Consider the following 9,729-nt stretch of genomic DNA (forward strand, 5'->3'; position numbering starts at 1 on the left):
TTCAGCTATGCATGGGGTCGCTATGAGTTGGTTCCAACTCGATGGCACCTGACAACAACAACAATTGCTCATCCAGATTGTATTTTTCATTATAATTTTTGTAGTGTTCCAGTAACCTACACACATCTTATTTTACCAACTCCTCTTAATAATTCTAGGAGAGTAGATATTAGCCCAAGATTATAGGGACAGTTTCTGCATTTTTCAAGACTAAGTTTTTAAAATAGATATTCTAGTTCTAAGGAGCTCTTTGTTGTTGTTGATGTTGTTAAAAGCCATCAAGTCAGGTCCAATCCATAGCTCCCCTTTATAGGATTTCTGAGAAGCAGCTGGTGAGATTGAAGCACCGACCTTGTGGTTCAAACTGACTTTGTTGTCCAACGCATTAACCCATAGTGCCACACCAGGACTCCAATGAGACCTGTAGTGTAGTGGAGTATGAGTTGGACTGCTAACTACAGGGTTATCAATTCCAATCTACCAGTTGCTACCAGGGAGAAAGAGGAAGCTCTCTGCTCCCTTAAATATTTACAACCTCAGAAGTTCTATACAGGATCCCGATGAGTCAGAACTGACTTGGTTCATGAAACCACCACCACCATTCTCAGTTTCAAGGAATTTTTCTTTTAATAGTGATATAATGTATTTGTAAGGCTTAAAGATATAATTTTTTATCAGTTTGTTAACCACTTAATAAATTATTTTGTCTGCTTTTACACTTCATGTGTAATTCTGGCAGTATTTAAAGGGACTAGAATTTTAATGGAACTATATAATGGATCATCAATTTGTTTCACACAGTCTATCATATGACTTTTAATTAGACATTTATACTCTAGTTTTTATATCATGGCTACTCTTATGAATTTAATGACATAGTATATATCCCTAGAATTTCAAAGATTATTTACAGGATAGAGTTTTACCAGATAAACAGAACAATGAAACAATATATTGAGCACGCTGGAAATTCTAAGACAGGAACTAAGGCTGTCATCCACAGATGGAATTTCTTCTTCCTCACAGAAACATCTGTTTTGCACTTAAAACTCTAAATTGAGTATACTAGTTTTATACAGATAATTGAGGATAATATAATTTACCTAAAGTCAACTGATTATGGTTGTTAGCCACTTCTACAAAATACCATCCCAGCAATACCTAACTTACTGCTTGACTGGAAAACAGCCAATTGAAAGTGTCAAACAAAACTAAACATCACCAGTGATAATAAATTATTAAATGTTGTTGTTGATAGCTATTTTAAAATATGAAAGGAAAAGATATACTTTTAATAAACTGTTTAACCATTTTCAAAATTGCACAGAAAAAATTAACTACATCTTGATTTCGTTACCAAGAAAATGTAATATGATTCTGAATATAAATATAATCAGTTAAAGAGTACAAAGAAAATTATTTAATGCCTGATGGTTATACAAAAGGATCATCTTATGGTAAAAGTAAGTTAATATTTCTAAGTATATTAAATAATTAATATTATGTGATGTAAAATCAGAAATTAGAAGGGCTTTGGGAAGTATTTGAAAATGTATAATTGTAAATAAAGTGGTGGGAGGCCTTTGATTTTACTGTGACAGTCACTTGGTCATGTTTTAGGTATGATCTGTACAAGGGACAACTGAACAATAGCTAATTGCATAGAACATGCAAGATATTTAGGGAAATAAATCTTGATTGATGCTGTTTATCATTGCTGTGTCTTAATGCCAATGGCTGAAGACAAAACATATTTTCTTAATTTCAAATAAAATTATAGCTGATGCAATGTATATAAATGTTAATATGACATTGATAGGCACTTAAATATGAAATTACTTATGTCAAGTACTGATGGTGCTTTCAGATCAAAACTAGAATTTATTGAAGATCAAAAACACAGGATTGTTATGAAGTATGTATTAATACAAAAATGTGTCTGCTCAATTCCAACAGTAGTCAATAAAAATAATTAAAACCAAAGAGTAATTTTACTAATACTGAAACCAAGAATTCATAACTTTGGTACATACACACAATGGAATCCTACAAAATATTGAAGAGTAATGATGAATCTCTCTGAAACACCTCAGAACATGGTTGAACCTGGATGACATTATGTTGAATGAAATTAGTCAATCACAAAAGGGCAAACATTAAATGAAACGAACATTGTAAAAAGTTAAAAGATTTTCTTGATGAAAGAAACAATGTATGATTGTAATGGGGACAGGGACAAGAAAATTATTCAAAGTTTAGAGGATAAAAACATGTTAACATGGGTGTCAGGGCAGGTCATATAAAACAAGAGGCAGGTTATGAGGGGAAATACAAAGATAACGGGAGCTATAAGGAGGAATGTAGTAGTAGTTAAATTGAGTAGAGCTAAATACTGTTAATTGTTGGTACATGGAGGGAATTGCAACCACGTAATGAAGGAGCTCTGGTAGCTTAGTGGTTACGAATTGGGCTGCAAACCGCAAGGTCAGTAGTTCGAAACCACCAGCTGTTCCCCTAAAGATTTACAGCCTTGGAAACCCTGTACAAGGTTGCTATGAGTCAGAACCCACTCCACAGCACATAACCACTCCTTGTGAACCACAAGGTCAGTGCTTCAAGTTCACCAGTTGACTCCTTATAAACCCTAGACAGGTTACTATGGGTTGGAACCAACTCCACGGCACTTAACAACAACTACAAAATGGGGATGGATAAAAATATGAAGTGGCTGGCTTAGAAGCTAGTGTGTTGTGCCCAGTTAAAATGAAATGGGAAAAGTTAATCCATTATGCATGAAAAGGACAATGGTTATAAGAGTCGGGGTGGCATGCGGTGTAATGAATTTTTAATATATCTCTTCTATCTTTCTCTTTGTAATTCCCATGAAAAAAACTCTTTTTCCTGTAAGTCTGAGTAGGTGGGAGAAGATGCTGATAGGATGAAATGATTCGGCTGTGGATTCTAACAGAGTTCATTATAATTGTGGAAACTTGGAGATCTAGCATTGGTTTAAAATGAGTCTTCTCAGGAGCAGGAAGGGGGGATGTCACTACTATCATGAGGAAGAACCAGGAGTGGACTATGTCCTTTGGTCCAGCACATTGAACCACCTCAACCCAGGGACAGAAAGCTGTGACATCAGAAAAGTGACAGATGAGCAGCAGCAGCAGAATCAAGACCCAGAGCATAAGACAGAGTAGTGGGCAAAGGACAGCCCACCAAGCAAGTAAAGTTGAGTGACTTGGATAGGAAGCTTGTTTGTAGAGTGGGGTGCCTCCAGGTCCTCGATTTGTTGTCCCATAGATCTGAAACCAAGTGCCTTCAGACTGAAGCATTTGGACACTTATCAGCAGCTGATTGGAACAACCGTGTCCTGATCATTTCTGAATTGTAACCTGTTAACTTCCCTAATAAACTCCATAATTCTGAGTATGGTGTTTGAGGTCTGTGTGACCAGCACCATGAACCGTTGAGACCTATTGAGTAGAGAGTACATTGGTGAGGAATGGTTGGTGTCAATATTTTTGGCACCTTGGAAAATATGTTTGGGAAAATAGGGTGAATAAAAGAGTGGGGCAGGTTACATATTTGGATAGATTATATGATGGATGGAGTCCAATGAGTGTGTTGCATGAAAGGCAAAATCATAATGATGGGACTACTGAATTCAAGCTTGATAAAGAGACCAATTCAGACACAGGCAATGATATATAGTGAAAATGTAGTAGGGCCAATAGTTTCAAGCGTGAAGTGTGGTTTAGACTTACTTGAGTGAAAGATATTAAATGATCTTAACCAGAATCAGAGATGTACAAATTTAAAATTTTGGATGAGGTACTTTTGGGAGAGAATTTTTTAAACTTTGGGGAAATATGTGACTGGGTGAACAATTAAGATTCCTGGAGTCAAAAAGCAGAGAAGGCAAGATAAAAGATGGGTACAAAAAATAAAGCATGTTGATTCTGAAATTCTCAGGAATAATGCCTGTTGTGGTAATAAGAGAAAGATAGGGAGGAGTAATCAGATCAGTAGAGGCCTACACGAAGGGATGTTAGAGATTGTGATTTAGTCTTCAAAGGAGTCATGGTTAAATTGAGAATGCATGAGGTAATCTGGGTAATTTTGAACATTTTATGATGAGTTCACAGGAATGTAAGAGAAATATTACACTGGATGTCTCAAAAAAGAAAATGGGCATTTATTGTTGGTTCTAATTATTGTCTTTTTTTTAGGAAGAGGTTTATTGGCTAATTATAACATTGGTCCTACTGACAATATGGGAGACTCTGTTGTTGTTGTTGTTTTTATGTGCTGTGGAGTCGGTTCCGACTCATAGCAACCCTGTACAGGGTTTCCAAGGCTGTAAATCTTTATGGGAGCAGAAAGCCTCATCTTTCTTCCATGGAACAGCTGGCAGGTTCCAATTGCTGATCTTAAGGTTCTCAGCCTGATTCATAACCACTCTGATACCAGAGCTCCTTATGCGATACTCTATAGTAGTGCTTTAATATATTATCAGGGCCAGTGTTAGCCCCATCGGAGGCTTCAGTGTTTTATCTAAACTTAATGTATCATAAATCAGCTTGAACACATGTCTAGCACCTTTATATGTGTGCCTAATAAGTACATCTTAATTACATGCAGGAGTCCTAGTGTGGCCGTGTAGAATTAGCACTTCCTGGAAAGGTTTGTTTGAATTGCAAGGTTGGCATTTCAAACTCACCAGCCACCCCTTAGAAACTCTATACAGTCGCTGTGAATCAGACTTCAAAGCACTTAACAAGAAAAACAACAATTATATGCAAGAAGAGCCAGCATTGTCAAACTCAGTGATTAGCATTAATTTGCCATTAAATATATTTCTGGGGAGTGAAGTAATGAATGTATGAATGGATTATTGGTATTGATGGGTCTAGATAAGGATGAAGTGGAGCTTTGTCTACTTTTTGTAAATAGTAAAGTATGTGAACTAATTACACATCAGGGATAGTAAATGAACAGATATAGGAATGTGGAACTATGTGAATGGACATCCTGGAATGAACAACAGATAAGTGGAACAATTTGTGCTGTGAATATTCTATATAGATTTTAAACATTTTATTTTTATGCATAATAGTGGAAGGAGTTTAAGATTTCTAGATTGGTCTAGCATAGTGGTAATTTTAGCTAATTAATAGTTCGCATAACCCTCATATAAATTCAGACTAAATGTAAAGATACCAGATAAGAATGAAGATTTTCGTAAAGATCCATTTACCTTTACAAGAAAAAATAATCATCCTCGATGCAATTCTTTCACTTGCATAAGTAGATTTTCATATGATTGCAAATACTGGTTCAAATAGAGAAAGAATACTGACAGTAAGAAAAAAAAAGTAGTAAAATGAAAGATTCAATATGCTAAGTTCAATGTGCTTATTTCAATGTGTTTATTAATGTAGTGCTTTTAAATCAAATTAAGTCATTATCCATAGAAGAATATAATATAGTTTACAGGCCACAACATGTTTTCAACTCAATTATATACCCAAATAAATTGGTAAGGTGTGAATGACCCTGAATCCACCCTATTCCATAGCGCAATATAAACTCAATATTGCAGTACTCTTGGGATTTTTTGAAGGTTCCAAAGTTATATTTCCAAGGATAGACATTGCATGCTTCATTTGATAAAGGAGAAGGGAGTTTTGCCTTAAGCAGTTTTCTTTAAAACTCCCATTGCTCTATGCACCAAAGTAGTGCTTCAAAGTTTCCTTGCCTAACCAGCATATTTTGGTAACTTGTCCATCAAATAGACATTCTTAGCAGCACAAACACAGATGGGAACTCAAGGTAATGAATAGATTTGATGTGAAGCTCAAATGGCCCAGTTTTATAAATGATTTTTTTCTTTTAGAATTCTTTACTTCTGACTGTGGCATTAAATAAGAATACTTTATTTTAATAAAATAACTTCTTTGTTCAAAATGTCCTGATTTTAAAACTAAATTCAAAGGTGCATTAAAAATGAAAATTTTCTTCATTTTATCCAGTTAGATTCATATGAAGGAAGCATTTAAGAACTGTAATGTAGAAATAAATTCTTAGTTTTTAGTGTTCAACTTTATTTGGGTTGACCATAGCAATTTGCTAGGAAGCTGTAATTAATTTGTGAGATTCTAATAATATACACTAACCATTCTTTATGCACCACTGTGGCAGAAGTTTCAAAACTAGATTCAAGTGTATTTAGTGAAAACATTGAGCAAGGGAAATGTTGTTGTTGTTAGGGGCCACCAAGTCAGTTCTGACTCATAGAGACTCTATACACAATAGAATGAAACACTGTGCAGTACTGAGCCAATCTCACAATCACTACCACGCCCTTCACTGCCCTCACTATGCAAATCCATCTCATTGGGGGTCTTCCTCTTTTTCTCCAACCCTCCACTTTACCTAACTTGATATCCTTCTTCAGTGACTGATCCCTTTTAATAATATGTCTGAAGTATAAGAGACAAAATCTGGCCATCCTGGCTTCCAAGGAGCACTCTGGGTGTACTTCTTCCAAAACAGATTGGTTTGTTCTTTTGGCAGCCCATGGTATTTTTAATATTCTCAGCCAACACAATAACTCAGGTGCATCAATTTTTATATGGTCTTTCTTATTCACTGTCTAACTTTCGCATGCATATGAGTTTATTGAAAATACTGTGTCAGGCACACCTTAGTCCTCAAACTGACATCTTTGCTCTTTAACACTTTATAGAAGTCCTGTGCAGCAGATTTTCCTAACGGAATATGTCATGTGATTTTTTGCCTGCTGCTTCCTTGAGTGTTAATGGTTGACCCAAGCAAAATGAAGACTTTGACAACTTCAATCTTTTCTCCATTTATATGGATGTTGTTTATTGCTCCAGAGCTCAGGATTTTTGTTTTATTTACATTGAGATGCAACCCATTCCAAAGGCTGTGGTATTTCATCTTCATCAATAAGTACTTCAAATCCTCTTTCAGCAAGCAAGGTAATATCATCTGCATATCGCAGGTTGTTAATGAGTCTTTCTCCAATCCTGATGCCAACTTTTTCTTCATATGATCCAGCTTCTCAGATTATGTGCTCAGCATACAGATTGAATCAGCATGGTGAAAGAATGCAAACCCTGGCACATACCTTTCCTAATTTTAAACCATTCGGTGTTCTCTTGTTGTGTTCAGACAACTGCCTCTTGGTCTATGTACACGTTTCTGATAAGCACAATCAATTGCTCCAGAATACTCATACTTCATAATAGTTTGACATGATTCATGCAATTGGAAGCCTTTGTGCAGTCAATAAAGCACAGGTAATCATTGTTCTGGTATTTTCTGCTTTCAACCAAGATCCATCGGACATCAGCAATGATATTCCTCTTTCCACAGCCTCTTCTGAATCGGCTTGAACCTCTGAAAGCTCTCTGTCAATGTATGGTTGCAGCCATTTCTGTATTATCTTTAGTAAAACTTTACTCGCATTGGATATCACTGATACTGTCCGATGATTTCTGCATTCCTTTGGGTCACCTCTCTTTGGAATGGGCATAAACATGAACTCTTCCAGTCAGTTAGCCAGGTAATTCTCTTGCAAATTTCTTGGCATAGATGAGTGTGTGCCTCCAGTGCCACATCAGTTTATTGAAATATTTAAATTTGTGTTCATTCTATTCCCAGTGCCTTACTCTTTGGCCATGCCTTCAGTGTACCTTGAGATTCTACCTTCAAGATCATTGGCTCTTCATCATATGCTTCCTCTTGAAATGGTTGAACATTGACCATTTCTTTTTTGTACATTGTTTCTGTGCATCCCTTCCATATTCATTTGATGCTTTCTGTATCATTCAATATTTTGCCCATAGAATCCTTCAGTACTGTAAGTTGAGGTATGAACTTTTACTTCAGTTCTCTCAGATTGAGAAATGGTGAGCGTGTTCTTCCATTTTGGTTTTATAACTCCATGTCTTTGCACATTTCATTATAATATTAGGTATAAATTAATGAAATATAGGTGCTTGTTTCCAAGTAAGTGTTTGTATGTAGTTTTGCTTTTCTGGAAGGAAGCTAGCAATAAGGAAAACTAAGAAATCATTGACATTCATTAATATTATTATAAAAATACAGATAAAATAATATATACAAATTCAGCGTTTTTCATGTATACAATTAATGAGTCCAGTTAGATCAATCATAATGTATATCCATTACCAATTTCTGTTGTCATTTGATCATATTGCCATAAGAGTAGTAACTATGATGTTAGAATCAAATTCAAAAATCTAAATTGTACCAATATTTTGGTAAGGATCATGACAAGCTATGGACAACATTGTGAAGTATGAGTATTTCGGAACACTTAATTGTATTCATGAGGAATCTGTACATGGACCAAGAAGCAGTTGTTCAAACAGAACATGGGGAAACTGAATGTTTTAAAATTAAAAAAGGTGTGCGACAAGGTTGTATTCTCTCAACATACTTATTCAACCTGTATGCTGAGCAAATAATACGAAAAGCTGGGTTTTATGAAGAAAAACATGGCATCAGGATTGGAGGAAGACTCATTAACAACCTGTGATATGCAGATGATACAACCTTGCTTGCTAAAAGTGAAGAGGACTTAAAACATTTAGTAATGAAGATCAAAGAGCACAGCCTTCAGAATGGATTACATCTCAATGTAAAGAAAACAAAAATCCTCACCACTGGACCAATAAACAACATTCTTCTCATTGGAGAAAAGATTGAAATTGTCAAGGACTTCATTCTTCTTCAATCAACTATAAACACTCACGGAAGCAGCAGTCAATAAATCAAATGGTGTACTGCATTAGGCAAATCTGTTGCACCAGAACTTTTTAAAGTGTTGAAGAGCAGAGATGTCAGCTTGAGGACTAAGGTGTGCCTAACCCAAGCCATGGTATTTTCAATAACCTCAGATGCATGCGAAAGCTGGAGAGTGAATAAGGAAAACTGTAGAAGAATTGATGCCTTTGAGTTATGGTGTTGGAGGAAAATATTGAAAGTGCCATGGGCTGCCGAAAGAACCAATAGATCTGTTTTGGAAGAACCACAGACAGAGTACTCCTTGGAGGCCAAGATGGCCAAACTTTGTCTCTCATACTTTGGACATATTTTCAGGAGGTACCAGTCACTGGAGAAGGATATCATGTTTGGTAAGGTGGAGGGTCATAGAAAAAGAGGAAGACCCCTAGCGAGATGGACTGGCCAAGTGGCAGCCTTGATGGACTCAAGCGTGTCTACAGTAGTGAGGTTGGCTCAAGATCCGGAAGTGTTTCACTCTGCTGTGTATAAGGTCACTATGGGTCAGTACCAACTCAATGGCACCTAACAACAACAACATTCACATCTCAGCTTTTATAATATGCAATCATACCATTGCTATTATTATGACTTTGAAATATCTCCTGCGTTAACATGCCCCCTTTTTCTTATTTCCACTTAAAAAGGTTTTCTAATTTTGGCATTTTGATGCTTAGAATCATTATGTATGTATGTCCATATATATACATATATATATTGCATGTATGCATAATGATATACATGCATACATATATAAAAACATTTCTTATATTGATGTCTTTTAAAAGAGATAACTCATTTTGAGATTTCATAATTTATGTGGCCTATTCGATGCCTTATGAAGGGAGATACATTCATCTATGTGTGTGTGTGTGTATATATATGTATATA

At 35.7% G+C, this 9,729-nt stretch overlaps 1 protein-coding gene across 1 annotated transcript in view; it reads left to right on the forward strand.

Annotated features, from left to right (window-relative positions):
* Positions 1–9,729, forward strand: part of SNTG2 (syntrophin, gamma 2) — a 624,924-nt gene that overhangs the window by 197,184 nt on the left and 418,011 nt on the right. The gene's annotated exons all lie outside the window — the stretch shown is intronic.

This window comes from Chrysochloris asiatica, unplaced genomic scaffold (genome assembly GCF_000296735.1).
Source record: "Chrysochloris asiatica unplaced genomic scaffold, ChrAsi1.0 scaffold00058, whole genome shotgun sequence".
Lineage (NCBI taxonomy): Eukaryota > Metazoa > Chordata > Mammalia > Afrosoricida > Chrysochloridae > Chrysochloris > Chrysochloris asiatica.